The 16,531-nt window shown below is 34.9% G+C and overlaps 1 long non-coding RNA gene across 2 annotated transcripts; it reads right to left on the bottom strand.

The window, feature by feature from the left end:
• Positions 1–810: 810 nt before the first annotated feature.
• Positions 811–14,044, bottom strand: LOC126876910 (uncharacterized). 2 transcript variants are annotated; one of them, XR_007694614.1, is made up of 4 exons: positions 13,717–14,043; positions 13,339–13,485; positions 10,557–10,671; positions 811–1,291 (listed from the first exon to the last, which is right to left on the bottom strand). It is a non-coding gene; the product is annotated as an uncharacterized LOC126876910 (long non-coding RNA). The 2 variants fall into 2 exon arrangements; XR_007694615.1 differs by lacking the exon at positions 811–1,291 and adding an exon at positions 7,813–9,713 and having other exon boundaries at positions 13,717–14,044.
• Positions 14,045–16,531: the final 2,487 nt, after the last annotated feature.

The following is a 16,531-nucleotide window of genomic DNA, read 5'->3' as shown; positions in this document are numbered from 1 at the left end:
ACCAAGTTATAGAGGAAAGAAGAAAGAGAGAAGTAGAAGAGAGGGGGGAAAGGATAAGGAAATCCAAATATAACATACATTACAGAAAAATCGCCAAAGAAGTATTACCAAAGTACTCAGAAGGGAGGATGAAGTGGAAGGACAGAAGAATATTAGCAAGATTCAGATGTGGAAAGCAAAGGAATACTGGAAAGAAGAAGGAGAAAAAAGATGCAAACTATGTAAAAGGAAAGAAGAAGACCTGAAACATGTAACAGAAGAATGTGACATAACGGGAGGACCAAAGGATATAGAAAAAACACTAAAAGAGACTAGAGAAGGACTAACAGAACTAAAAGCAATAATAGAGAGGAGAAGGGTAATACAAGAAGGGGCGGAACGACAAGAAGGAAGCACAGCAAGGAGGCAAAAGCGCAAAGTTGCAATAGTTTTTTAGTCATTAGTTTTTAGTTTTTTCTAGTTTTTTAGTTTTTAGAGATAGAATAATTAAGGGAGTGCAATATAATAGAATGGATAAGAGGGGAGGTAGATATATAAGAAGCGAAATAGGTATAAGGGATGTAAAACCGAAAGTTCGTCCAAAGCCGAAAGGCGCGGACTAAGCAATAATAAATAATAAATAATTTGTAGTTTACAATTTGTTCAGCTGGACATTCCGTAAATTTTTCTAGCTTAAAAAAAAAAGAATGCCATGTGATTCAGTCAAAGAGAGATGTTTCGCTGAAGATGTGCCAAGAACGGGTAGAAAACGCAAAATGACGCTGCGGCAAGATATTCGATAACTGCGAAAAGGTGCATAACACGATAAAAAGAGAGCGAAAAAACAACGCAGTGGTGAAAAAACGCAAATGAATTCTTTGGACGCATTGGAAAAAACTGTTACCTACAGGCCTTGACACTGATATTGTTGCAATGCGCCGTTCACGCGAACTTTTACTGAACTGTCTCGAGATTCAACTTAATGTAACCAAGTTTCTTTAGAGCATAAAGGCAGCTCTGGGAAAAAAAGGAGGATGCATGCACAGACTTGTAGAAAAATACTTAAATAAGTTTACTTAATAAAGTTCTATTACAGATCGATGATTGAAACGATGTTGAAAAGCGAGTTCCTAAGGGTGGATATCCGATTTTTCGGATTTGCCACTTTTTTAAGATGAATGGAAAATTAGAAATAATTGGTGGGTACATGTTCCAAAGAAGATTCAGCACCTGTGTACCGGTCGCATCAAATAGCAACAGGTTTTACCGTTCTTCAAGGTGGATCTCACCAGTAATGGGAGAACTCTCTAACCTGAACATACGGATAAGACCAGGCACTTGCAATATTAATGATTTTTATTAAAAAAAGGAATAAATATTTCAATTCATAGATTACTTATGCAACACTTCAATTTGCCGAAAACAAAAAAAGAGTATGAAAAAACAGTAATATTACAGCCTTTTTTAAAAAAAAGTAATCGAACTAATCCGGGTTTGCTGTATACAAGTGTCCTTGAGTCGTCAGAATGAAAAACCAAATACATGTAACCAAATACATGTATACAAAATACATGTAATCAAACACGTTTGACTCAATAGGTCAAAATGATTACCATCCACGCGCAGTCAGTGGCTCCATAAACGGTACTCATTGAAAGATCCAGAATCCAATTTATTGCTAAAATAAAGTGTAAAATACCACACAAATTTTACATAATTTTACATTTCCCCGTTTTGAAAACTGATAGACTGCAAAAAAGTGATTAATTTTTGGTTTTGCCCTAAAGCAAAGTTCAGCCAAAAACGATAATAACATAGATCCAAAATTCGTCCACATTTTCCAATTTGGGCCCGTAAACGCCATAAAAGTAGTGGTTTATTTCGTCGTTTCCGGAAGCAAGTAACATTTTTCTTTTTTTATTATTCTTGTGATTTAGGTTCCATGTGAACTAAAATCTCGATTAAAACAGCACACCAATACTGTTGTATACAACAGAAATGCTGAAGCAATATCAGAAGATTTATGCAGTGACACATGATATAATAGTACTTCAAAATAACGTTTATACTGATTTATGCGAAGTAATGGTAACTGCATATGGTCCATAGGTGTTTAAATAACATGATATTGGTAAATTTTTTGAAACAATATGCAAATAAAAATACTCTTAGCAAGTCAACGCTAGAGGAAGATATTAGAGGAAGACGTTGTTCGTATTTACGACTTGGCATGGCCTGAATACTACACGAAGATTCGTGATCACAGAAGTAAACAAGGCCCCGCGGGACTTTATTTACAAACTCCGGGTAAACAAAATAAAAATACAAAACTATCAAGAAAACAACAAACACTCACGACGAAAGAAACAAAACGTAACGTAGTTTGATCTTTAAAAATAACGACAACAGAATTGCTGGAACCGGGAGACAGCAAGCAACACGTGTCAGCACTGTGTATGCTTACGGGCACTATATCGATATATTTTAAAACACAGCTGCAGGCGGAAAACTATGAGATAAGAAGGGTAGAATAACAGGAGCGATATAACACCCGTTCTAGGTCAGGAACCGCCTCAATTTTTATAGAAAGGATTAGGACAGTGGAAGAACGTATGGAGAAAAAGTGGAGAGAAGAATGGAGATATTACAGGGAGGATAATTGGACAAGGAGACTTATAAATGACGCTTGTATTTTTAAAAGAAGTACAGAAGGAATATTGAAGACTTTACCATGCAGAACTTGAGAGGACATGGAATATTTAACGTATATCGTAAGGCTATTAATGAGGAGGCCCACTCAAGATGCTGGGATTATAATGCTGAAGAAAATGATGCGGAGCATGCGTTGTACCACTGCCCTACGTGGATCAATGATAGAACAGTACTAGAAAAGTACTTGGGCATGCAACTCTGCTAAAGTACCTGGAAGAGAGAAGCTGGATGATAATCACTGGAAGAGATAAAGAAGGGGAGGAGTGGACATATATGGGGAGGGAGGAAACTCAGTAATAGATTATGTGATTGGAAATCAGGAGACGACAGAAGAAATAATCGACATGAAAGTAGGAAAAAGAACAGGGTCGGACCATATGCCGTTAGAAATAGAAATAGGGGGCAGGAATTACAACAAGTGAGGAAAAGAAAGAAGAAGAGAAGGAGAAAAGGGAATGAACAAACTAAAGTGTGGAAAAATACCTGGAGGAATGTAAAGGCTGGACCTGCAAGGGAAGAACAGTAGAGGAAATGTGAACTGAAATCAAAAAGAAGATAAATGAAGCAATGCCTAAGCAGAAAGTGAAGATAAGGAAATGGGGCATGGGGGAGAAAGTGTGGTACGACAAGGAGTGGAAAGAAAGGAAAAGAGAGATGAGAAGGAAGATGACAAAGTTTATGAAAGGAAAATGCAGCAGAGAAGCGCTCACAGAGGAAAAAAGCCATTCAAGCAGTGGTGTAAACAAAAAAAGGAAAGACACGAAGAAGAAGAAATGTAGAAAATAAAGAGGATCAAAACAGAACAAGAAGCGTGGAAATATATAAATAAATACAGAAGAAGTAGAGATGGTATAGATGAGGATATAAGCGAAGAAGAGTGGAAAAATCACTTTATGGAAATTTTAGAAGGGACAGAGCAAAAAGAGGGCAGAAAAACGGGGCATAGAGAGGAAGAGAAAATAACGGAGGAGAGAGAAGATGTTGCGTCGGACAACACTCTAAACCAGGCCACACACCTCGGGCAAGATGGCAGCCAGATGTCTTCGGATCGTTACTGCGTACCCTCAATAGTCTCAAGTGCCCTCCGTAAATCTCAGGAATTTATCTCGAGGGCGGTTAGCATCCTTCTTCATCCATCACCATAGTAAATAACCAATTAACAACGAAGCCTATTTCCCTCACTCTCTTAGCCAAAATCGTCACCAACAAATCCGATGGTCCCATGAGCTAGACACACCCATCCTTAGCTTTCCTCCACCACAGCATCGTCACCGAACTGCACTGATTTTCCATCTTTCAAACAGTCAACATCTTTTGACCGGGCTTACACCCGTAGAGCAGCCACTCACTTATCTTATACATACGCACCAGCGTAACTATCTTCCTTACAAAGTTGTTGGAATAAATTGTGATTTATAACTTATTATACAGTGTTACATTCATTGAACCACCTCTATTATCTTAATCGAAACAGGGGAACGACTATTTCGCGGCGTCGATTAACCGAATCGTAGCGAGAATTTACGCCTCTCGCTGACGCGTTTTCCTAGCGACCGCGTCTCTCCGCGAACGATCGTAACATTTTGGTCCCTTGAGCCGGATTCAGTGGCAAGTGAAAAGTGTGAACACGTAACCGGTCGAATCATTTTGGTCCTTCGAACCGGATCACGTGTCAAGTGAAAAGTGCACGCCAGTGACACCCACTGCCATACAGTGCCACGTGAATCCAACACAAACAGCAGCAGAAGCGTTACCACTCCAGCGAAGTCAGTAACGTCAGAGTCCATCAGTTTTTTGAAGAGGCATAACCCGGTGGTTGAAGAACGCAACCACGCAGCCTCGCGCCAACAACTAGAGGGTCAACTTCCGCAAGAACACGTCTTACACGTCAAACGAGACACACACGGTGACGAGTAACATTTAAACTCACAACCACGAGGTAAGCTCGTTTATTGCATTGTCTTCACAATCTACTATACCAATGGAGAACACAGACAAAATTACCTCCTTGCATCGGAGACGAGGCTTTCAAATCGGCCGATTTACTACTCTATCTACACAACGGTACCAACTTCGTTGGCGCCAACAACGAATTACGAGAGCTCTGAAACCTTCTGCAGTCCGACGATCATAAGGTAAAGGTTCAGTCCTTTTTAACCGACCGACGGATCGAATGGCGCTTCATTCCTCCCAACTCACATCACTTCGGCGGGTTGTGGGAGGCTGCAGTGAAATCCTTCAAACCACATCTCAGACGTATCGTAGGTAACGAGCTCTTAACATTTGAAAACTTCAACACACTCATCATTGAAATCGAGTCTATCCTCAACTCCCGTCCGCTGACTCCAATATCATCAGACCAAAACGATCTTCTTGTCCTTACTCTCGGTCACTTCGGTGATTCATTAACAAGTTTCCGAGAACGAGATTTCAGGGACACTCCATCCAATCGTCTCTCCAGCTGGCAACATATTCAAAAACTCAAACATTTCTGGCGCCACTGGCATCGAGAGTATCTGAACGAGCTGAACATCCGAAACAAATGGAGTAAGGGCAGTCACGACATACGAGAAGGCGTCATCGTCATTCTCAGAGAAGACAACGTTCCCCCAATGCAATGGCCACTGGGCAGAATCATCAAGGTCCAACCCGGCGCAGACGCATCATACGGACGGCTACCGTTCGATCGGAGCATCAAGCGGATGGTACCACTCACTACCATGCAGGGATACTGGACGAACGACTGAAGGCAGAGATTGAAAAGAAACGGAGAGAGCCAATTCGGATTCAGAAAAGGAAGAGAAGTGACCGATACGGTTTATGTAATAAACCACATCACAGACAAGCAGCTAGATGTGGCGACACTCGACGACGGAAATTTCCAACGGCTTCGCGGCACAAAGCGCTATACCTTCAAAGCGTAAGGCCGACAGGCCTAATGTACCATCGATATCCCTACGACTTTTTCGCCGAATGTTCGTTAGAATGCATACGTGGCAACCGTCGCGGACTTCTGATAAACGCGCGCGTAGTGGGGATATCGAGGGGCAACAAAGGAAAGAATCTGTTCGGTTTTGAACCAAAAAGATTCATTTTGCCCCGAGCCGCGAAGTGCGAAAGGTTAAGAGAAGCAAACACAATTAGAGAAACGAGTCGTTAAAACTACTCTTGAGAGTTCAGTTTTAATCGTTACTTGTTATTAATTGTTGCTAAACGTTAACCGTGGTTAAACGTTATTTGTTGTTAATTGTTAAGAGTCTAATAAACGTTATTGTTGAAAATCAAGGGTATTTTCTTGCGGGCACCTTCATGGACGGTCACCTTCACGGACGGTCACCTTCACGGACGGTCACCTTCACGGACTGTCACCTCATAAGTGTGAATAAATATCTTGGTTGTTAAACATATCCAAATGTTCCTTCAGTACCTATCACGACCTATCCACCTCATAGGTGAAGAAAGAGGGAAATTATATACCTGCCTAAGAGCGGCGTTCGACAGACTAAACAGAGAGAAACTGGAGGAGAAAATGAGGAAAATGGGGATTAGTACAAGTGTACTCATCGAATATTACTGTTAATAAATATTGATTGTTGAATACATCTGAGTATTTCTTCCGCACCTATCACGACATCCCACCTCATGGCCATGAAGGGAAAAGAACAAGAAAGAGAAAGAAGGGACTAGAAGATGTGAGAATGGGAAGGATACAGATAGAAACAGGAGAGGAATAAGAAAAGATGACAGCAGACCAAATTATAGAAGAAAGAAGAAAGGAAGAAGCAGAAGAGAGGGAGAAAAGGATAAAGGAATCCAAGTATAATATACACTACAGAAACATAACCAAAGAAAAATTACCAAAATACTTAGAAGGGAGGATGAAGTGGAAGGACAGAAAAATACTGGCAAGATTCAGATGCGGAAACGAGATCAAAGCAAGGGAATACTAGAAAGAAGAGGGAGATAAAGATGCAGACTATGTAGAAGGAAAGAAGACCTGAGGCATGTAATAGAAGAATGTGAAATAACGGGAGGACCAAAGGACATAGGAAAAACGCTAAATGAGACTGGAGAAGGTTTAACAGAACTGAAGGCAATAATAGAGAAGAGAAGGGCAAACGACAGGAAGGATGCACAGCAAGGAGGCTAAAGACCAAAGTTGCAATAGTTTTTTAGTCGTTAGTTGCTAATTTGTAGTTTCTACTTTTAGTTTTTAGAGGTAAAATTAGCAAGGTAGTGCAATAGAATAGAGTGGAAAAGAGATGTAAGAGATGTAAAACCGAAAGTTCATTCAAAGCCGAAAGGCACGAACTAAGCAATAATAAAATAAAAGAATAATACAAGAGGATCCAACAGACCAACAGGCGATCAACATTGTGTAGTAAGCCCTATTATCATAAGAGGTAGAAACGCTACTATTCACTTCTAAGGACGTAGGAACGCTATCAGTGATGTCTAAGGATGCAAAGCCTTCAGCATTTATATTTATATAATCAAATAATAATCAAATCTATCTGCCAAGCAAAGGAAAGAGTAAAGAAAAAAACAAAGAAAAGAGGGAACACTGTAACAATCATCTCGGAACAATGTAAAAGCCAGGTCGAACGAGAACATGGGTACATGAAATTTGCATAAATGTTGAGGACTGATGGTTTAACTAACTAGCACTGCTCATTAGATTAATTATATGATCTCTTACGTCGTATCGCAACTTATTCCGGTTATGTCCATGAAGTGTGAGTTATCTGTAAAATTTAATCGTGGCGTTTAGCTTCCCTTCATAGACTTAGCTTATTGTAGTTCGTATCGTTGTCGTCTGTCTTGGAGCCTATATATTCATGCACACCATCAACAGAATGTTTGGATCTCTCATAAAGCGTCTTTTAACTGTTTTGCCAACCGATGCACTGATAAGGCGTCTTACTCCAACACTCACTGCTGAAGTCATGAAGACATGGATTGCATTGGGTGATCGACAGAACGACGAGTTTTTGAAATTGCATGGTCGTCCCGCGGCCTACTTTAAGAGAGCGTCGAACGATAACACCGTGCTCCTTTCTATCTGCCTAGTCGTCAAGTCACTTCAAGTCCGTTTGAATCTATCAGTTTAGAGAATCGGTACCAGTGCACTTCGCTGGGCATATGTTCTCGTACACATTCGCGGGACATTCTCTTTATATTAAACATTGTAGAAACAAACTATGTGTGGACATGATTAGCCTATCGTGCAGATAGCTAGAAAAAGAGAAAAAGAGAAAAAAGGATTAAAAAATTTAAAGGAAGGAAGAAAGCGATTTGGAAAAGAGAAAAAAAGGGCTGAAAGCCGAAAAAACATTTCTTGACTTGGGCGAACTGGAACGCCCAAAGAACAAAAAAGAATGTAAGACAATTAATGGGGAAAATTAATTTTTATTATAAATTTATGGAAGATGCCTGCAAACTCCTGGAACCACTTCATAACTTATTAAGGAAAAATGTCAAATTCATCTGCAATGAAGAATGTGAGAAATCATTTCAGAGGATCAAGGAATATGTCTGTTCAAGTCCGGCCCTAGCAACATATGAGCAAAACAAAGAAATATTCATTTATACAGATGCAAATGGTGATGGTTTAGGAGCCGTTTTAAAACAACCCCAAGATAACGGTATGTTGCACCCGGTTGCGTACTTCTCAAGAAAACTGAAACCAAACAGAATCAAAGATGAAAGCAATCTATCTCGAATGCCTTCCTCTTAAAGAAGCGATTCAATATTGGCAACATTACACATTACTGTTGCTTTGCACAGAATGCTTGATATGAAATGAACCTTATAGCGATAGCGTTCGTAATGAGAACTAGCTGCAGTACGTATATAGCAGCAGATGGGTTCACGAAAATTGCATCAGGTCTAATATGGCGTTCTGCGTGTACATCAACTGTAACTCGAATGATACACGTTGCTGAACCGAATAACAAGCGTATCAACTAAAAAATTGTAAAATAGAGATAACAATGAAGTGTTTGCAAGTGATCTTAGTTAATATATCTTGAACTTTGTTGCTGTATTTTCGATGATAGCGACTAGTGTTATTTGCAAGAATTGCAAAAGAAAATTCAATCTTCTAGAACCAGAAACCGCGGCTTAGGTTCCAAAATTGCAAGTAAGTGTGAGTACTGGATGAAATTTTTCAACTCATCTCCACTAATTGGCAATGCCAATCCATACCAAAAGTCATCTGAAATAAATCGCAGGATTGTGTTGGCGACTTTTAGAGAACGGAATGGAAAAGATAAATTTATTTTGTGGGCTAATGGATATTTTTCAGGGATCGGCTATCAATAGATACTATGGCTGTCCGGAAAATTTACATTCTGTTGTCTTACGGGTATCTAATCGTCCAATTTCGAGAGCTACCGAAAAAGACAGAATAAAAGTTAGCGTTTCGGAAGAGAGAACGCCAGGAAAATGAGAGAATTGAATTTTTCGTTCGGGTTTGCTACACTCCTCGGGAAACACAGTAAGAATGTGCTTGATATAATTGTAAAATCTAGGTTTCCCAATCTTGCAGCGTTGCATGGGAGAATAAAACGGGCACAGAACAGTACAATGATTAGTATGAAGGTGACAAAGATAATTGCACTATAAACCATATCAGTGCTGATAAAGTGGAAACTTATGTCATCACAGAAATGTTTATGAGATCAGGAAAGAAACATCATGCCAAGTATAGTACATGTATTGGAGATGGAGATAGCGAAACACATAAAGACATTAATCCATACGAAGACATTGTTGTTTAAAAGAAAGAATATGTTGGTCATGTATAGAAACGAATAGGCACAAGGCTAAAGGACGCCAAATAATGTTAAATAAACTGTTTTCGGATAATTACAATAGCGTTTTCACAAAAAGTGGAATTTCTAACTTGAGAAGGACAAACACAATAATTTGTAAATGTCCTAGGAATAGCGAAGAGTATAATCCATGCATGTTTTAAACCAGTTAAAGCTGGATTCCAAGTCACTTTACACAAAGTTCATCTGAAACAGAACTTTTGTTTGTAATTGCTTTTGTTTGTATTTGCTTTTTAGATGAATATAATTAAGTGCTGTGGTCAAAATCTGAACCCTCGTCAATATTTTATTGCCGATCTATTAAATTTGTATTTATGAAAGAAAATGAGGCATTGGTTAGGGAAGAAGGTAATAATGGAAATAAATAATCTTTCTCCCAATACATACAATTCAAACAATGATAATATAAAAGTTATCTTTGCTTTGCGCTTAGCCATGTTATACGGTAGCGTTGGTAATATTTTATCAAATATAAATGTTGGTCCCAAAATGTTGTACCGGTGGAGAATCTTCAAAGAAAATGAATTCGATAGAAATTATTCAAAAACCTCGCGTGTGCAGATATTTCGACGTTAGCACGCGAGCTAAGAATTTAATCGTAATTCGACCGTGCCAGTTTATCCTTTCAGGAAGAAAACAACTTTATTGACTGGACAGTTCTATGTAAATATTTATAAATCGCACATTAAGCGAACTTGTTTACGAGTTAAAATCCAAAGGTCTCAGCTGTAAGAACCACAAGAAAAGATAAAAGAGACCTACCTTCAGAATTTCAACCTCATAAACGTCGTGAGGTAAACTGTTTTCTTTTTGGGTTCACTCAAAACAGAATATTGGTATCGTATGATCCCAAGAATTATGATCCCATTAATACAAATATGTATATAACAAAACAAAAATGAAACGTATTCTTTTCATTTGTAATTTTAAATAACGCATAGAAAACATAACGCATACATGGAGTTTATCACCTTCTTTAAATGGTATAATGCATTCCATAATTAAAAGCGAATAAAGAAACGAACTTACCAAAGCACCATAGGAAAGAATTTATGAAGTTTTATCTTACTCGGGAGTCAGTTTGCCTGAATATCACAAAATCCATTCACCTTAAATTTCTGGCAACGAGAACTCTTCAAATTTCCTAAAAAATGAATTTTAACAGACTTTTTTTCAATTTTTTAAATTTTAACAGGCAATGTAATATTTTAACAGATAATTTAACATTCTAACAGAAATAGTAACAAGGGAAAGATAGCGTGTGCAAAAATGCGTGAAAGGGCATTTAGAAAAATCGAAATAATTGGAAATATAATTAAAAAGTGAAGAGAAAATATCATGGGTTTCATGCCTGGAGCATAAATGTGAAAAATTTCCGCTTTTGTAACAAATTCTACATCCTTTTCTTTTTTTGTTTAAATTGAGGTGTGCATTGAATTTCATGACAAAATAATATATATTCATATATAAATATCAAAAATAGTAGTCATTTTCCTTAGTTTATTTATCAAAATGTCATTTCTTTATATTATTATGATACAAAGAATTATATATATATATATGATGTATAATGCAAAATAAGGATATAAAAATTAAAATTGATTTCACAATTACACTTGAATATGGTATGAAAAGTAAGGTTTGAAAGAAAATTTCAGATACATTGATTTCCGGAGTTATTTAATTGCTTTTCATGTTTAGTTGTAAATTTCCACAATTGGCCAAATTGCAAAATTCATGCCATTGACATTAAGGAAACAATATAGAGTGTAATAAAAGGAAAACAAGAAAATACAAATTCTGACAGTGAATTTAGTAAAAAATCAAGAAAAAGTAAGACAGACGTTAGGAAACTATAGCAAAATAAAAGAAGCTCGAGAGGGCAGCGGTAACCATAACAATAAGAAAGAAACACAAGAGAAAGGTCACTAAAATAAATTACAAAGTGTAAAATAGCAGTAGAAGACAAAAAACAAATAACAAGTAGGAGCAAGGAAAATAAGTTATACAAAAAAGGAAATGAAGAAATGATTTTAAATCAAACCTTAAATCCTACAGAAAGTACATATAATGTTGAAGGGAACAAAGAATATGAAAGACAAATTAAAGAAGGTAAGAAAAATTTATCATTAATTAAGAGAGATTTTATATTATAATAGAAAGATACCAGAATATAGAAAAAGGTAGGAGAAAAGAAAAGAAAATGAGCAGATGAACAAAGCAAAATGGGCAAAAGAAAGAAGCAAACTAACAAAAAAAAGTGAGGTAATAGAAGAGTCAGACAAATTAAAAGAAGAAAAGAGAGGAAAAACTATTATTATAAAAAGGTTGTAAATAAGAGATAAAGTAGAAGAACCCAAAATGAAATTGAACATAAATAGATTAAACTTTGTTTGAGGGCATCACTCTTTTCTGGTCATTGTTTGTATCCTCTAATGTTATTTCATGAATATGAAAATGAATATGAGAACGAAAAATAATAGTTTTGAGTTTAGTGATCAATTGTTTCACAAGTAGTGATCAATATATAAATTGATTTGGCAAAGGCAACTTTTGGTATTTTGTACGAGTGGAAAAATATATATAACCCAACTTATATTATAGCGAAAACATTCATGTTATGGACAGAAATTAATGCTTTAATGGTAATCTGACATAAAGACAAAGTCAACCATACACAGTGTAGGTATATGGTATAAGAATATGGGTTCTCCACTACTCAACAAGAATAGATAAAACACAAACACATTTCCTAAAAAGAATATTATACATACTGAAATACCATGTAATGCCAGATTATGTGATTAAAAGCAATAGGAATAGTCTTGGAACACAAAATAATAAAATGAGGCATAAACTACATGTTAAAACTGGCAAACATGGGAGAACTCATAATTAGACAGGAAAACATTGCAAAAAGTAATACACACATAATAAACTCAAATAGAGTTATGAAGCCGATGGTACAGAAATAATAATAAATTTAAACTGAACAATAATAGAAGAAATAACACAAATACTTGCTGGATAAAAGAAAGAAAGAATAGAATAATCTACTTATAGTGAAGTATATAAATATGCTAAAAATATAGAAAAAAATAATTAAAGTTTCTTGCATATGAAACTGCTATTAATAACTAAAAGGATAATCAAAGTTAGAGTAGCTGGGAGACAGGAACGATCAGTGAATGCAGAAAATAGCATAAAATACAAAACAGATGAAAACAAAATGTATAATATGTGTAAGAAAAATATATTGGATAATATTAAGAATTTACAATAAAATTCATTAAAAAACAACAATAGGATGGTGATTTTTTTTCTGACAAAGAAAAATAGTTACAAGGACTGACAAATTTTATTAAAAAGCAAAAGCAGCATTAAGCTAAGATCATTTTATCATAGAAGAATAGCAATTCAGACAAATTCACAAATTATAATAATCTAAGAACAACTTAAATACTTTGTTATGTTTGTTTTGCAGTAACCAACAAATTTAAAGACTTAGCCTAAGTATAAATATGCCATAAATAATTCTATGTAGAAATAAACATAAATAATATTAAATAAATAGAACTTTTCTTATTGAAATGTGACAGTCTGTAATAAAAGATAAATTAAAAAAGAAAAAATAACTTTAACAAAAAAGAAATTTATAAAAATTTATTCTTAAAAAATTGTGGCCAATCAGATACGTGAAATAAAAGATTATTAGAAGAAACATGATTAGTCTACAAGAAGATCATACGAAAGGAGAAATGAAACATGTACCGTATTCTCTCAACATACGATTGCGAAGAAGTTTACTTACTCTATATTTCATTTCCGAACTTCTTCGTTTCCACGCAGTCATAGCAGTTCAGAACTATTTTATGAAAATCAAGAATTTCCTACATCAAATTATTTGATTTGCAAGACCTCATATATTTCTAAATTACTTACACAAAATTAGTACAGCCTATGAACAATGCAAACATTAAAAAGAAATAAGCGATACAGTAGCCCAAACAAGGACAAAGGTTGAAATAAGACAACAAAAATAGCAGTTATTATTCAAATTTGTATGAAAAATCCTTCAGAAATTAAATTCTTCTTTTAATGAAAGACGGTTATGTATATGAAAATCAAAAATGCAGTAAAAATACAAAAAATATAAAAGAAGAAAACTGTATTTGTTATTACGACTTACTTTTGCATGTAGAATAATTTCCATTTCGGTTACTGCACTACCCCTGTTATTAAATAGGTTTTGGAGTTCGATATTTAATTGATTCACACAGATTCAGTTTTTATATTCTGTATTTCACCACCATGTACAGCCATATGAACACACCGGATACTCTCAGATAATTAACACGTGGCAGAAGCCAAAACAAAAGGGCGTCGTTAGAAGTCGTACCAACTTCGCATGTAGGAACTAGTGATCATACCAACATGACATTTATCTCAACAGATTAAACAGTACTGAACTCTATGATGATGCGCTAGCATGATATAATGTCGACGACGAGGTAGCGTTGTTTGCTGATTGGTTATACTTCAGGACTACATGTGGGACCTCTGTACGATCGCTGGTTAAATCGGTCACTTTGCGATATGCTTATGAAATCTAAACGTAATTCTTTTGTTAACATTTTCATAATTCTACTTCTATTTTAGGATTAATTAAACAAATATTTAATAATTATTTTAATATCGATTACTATATATAACGATTATTATAATGCGAAATTTTATGTGTAAATAGTATGTTAAAATATGTAAATGTATATAAAATAAAATATATAAATGTGTGCATATCCAAAATATATTACATGTGTGTGTACCTACATTCAAAACACGTAACAGTAATACAATATTCTAGATTACGAATTTGGATTTATCGTTCATTATGTTCTTTCATTACAATTTAGTTGTCAGTTGCAAATCGATTCATAAGATTCATAAGGGAAGGATCTTTTTATTGCAAATAGACTAATGGAAAGTTTTTCTCTAAAATCAATTGCAAATAATAATTTTGAATAAAAACGGAAGAAGAAATGTCTTTCCTAAAGGAAGAAAAATGAATAAGGTATGAAAATCTAATAGCTAATAAAATTTTATTCGTTATTCCTTATTGACTGTCGATATTAGACCTTGATATTTCGTGTCAGGTATCCCTATCTCTGACATTCAATAAGAAAGGAGAACGTTTGTTTAGAACCTTACGTCCTCGAGAATGTTTCTAGTCCTATAACAAACAGTTTTTGTAAACAAAATCTTATTTTTAAAATTACATATTTACATACATTATATTTAAAAGTCTCGCTCTGACAAAATAATATTATTATACACATGTATAGCATTACAAATTAGAAACAGAAAAGACATGTACCTCTGTAGCTCATAACTTTCTTTGACGAAAATTTATTCCTATTCTAATTATAAAGTTTTTAGTAATAATAATAACAAAATAATGACTCGATGATTGAGTACATATTAACAAAAATACCCGTATCTGAAATGTTTATTATTTTGAAACTTAGTGAGGTACAATTATTTCATAAAGTTTATTATTCTCGCTTTGTTTCGTGCAAAATCAATAATTATATCTTCGTAATTTCAATTTTCACATAACTTATTCAAATTAAATAATCAATTAGATAGTCTTCCCTGAGACATAGTAGTATGTATATAATTTTTAATTAATTTTAATCTAGAGAAAGCACGCCCTGCAGAAGCGATTGGAATAATTAGTAATATTCTTAAAGTAACATAAAATTGGAAAATAAATCCTTAATTTTATGTATCATATTCGAACATTGCATTGCTGTTATATACAACAAATTTTTACTGTATATGTCACAAAATATTTTTATTTCATTAAGCATATCGCTTCTATCTACATTTCGATGATTTTCATTTTCTAAAATAATGTCCAAATTCATACGGTGTTTAATCGGTTCTTCTGCTTTCATATTTTTTAGTATTGTTATGTTATATAGAAATCTGAATGGTACAGACTCATGCTCAATGCTCAATTTGCATGAACCTTTCTCCGATTGAAAATATTCTCTGATCAGTCATAACTAAAAAGTGCTTTTTGAAAAAGATAACTTCGGTGTTATGCGAACGTGTATCTCCGCTTCATAGGCATAACAAATTTTCGTTTTCTTAATACGACGTCTTAAAAATTTAATGAAATGTCATTATTAGAGCAGGTGAACCTGTCGAAGAGCTACTTGCTCATCGATTTCGATGCCCTTGAAATATATCGTGAGATCATGATTCTGAACAACATTTTCTTATAGATACGAATGCTCGGTCTTAGTTTTCGTTATATTCATGTAAAAGTATGTTTGGTATCATAAACATATAAATCCTTTTTTTATATTTTATATAAAATTAAGAAAATAATGTTTGACATCTTATTTGTAAATAAAATAGTAGACGGTATTATTTCTTCTTCTAATGTCAACCAGCAATTTTCTCTTAATGTCCCTTTAAGATGTCTTAGAACCAACAATTTATTCTACACCGGTCAACACATATTGCTTTAATCGTGAGCTAAATCATGCTAACTCCTTTTATTCGAAGATAGATCAACTTTGGCAAATCACAGTCTCCTTAAAACACTTGCTGGAACGTTTATTTTAATTTATTTGCATGCTTGTATCTATATTTAATATATATATTATTTCGAGCATATATATGTCGGGTTCACATTATGATTAGGGTTAGGTGAGTGTAACGAATCTTCATTTGGATTAATCATTGTTGTTATGTAATAGAGAAGATATTTACTAGTGCAAATATGATTATTACAGAATTTGACAAGTAGCCGTAGTAATTAGATACTCGAGATGCTAATGACGATGATGTGAGATCGGACGAGAACGAGTGCACTCAACGTGGTATGAGAGTTGGCTGAAGTAAGTAGTTTTGTTAATTGCTCTTAATATTCAAGAAAAAAAGAATATTAAAAAAACAGATGTATGTAAAAATGAGAATGATACAATGTATGG

Source organism: Bombus huntii, unplaced genomic scaffold, assembly GCF_024542735.1.
Source record: "Bombus huntii isolate Logan2020A unplaced genomic scaffold, iyBomHunt1.1 ctg00000103.1, whole genome shotgun sequence".
NCBI lineage: Eukaryota > Metazoa > Arthropoda > Insecta > Hymenoptera > Apidae > Bombus > Bombus huntii.
This window is presented reverse-complemented; position numbering and strand designations above follow the sequence as displayed.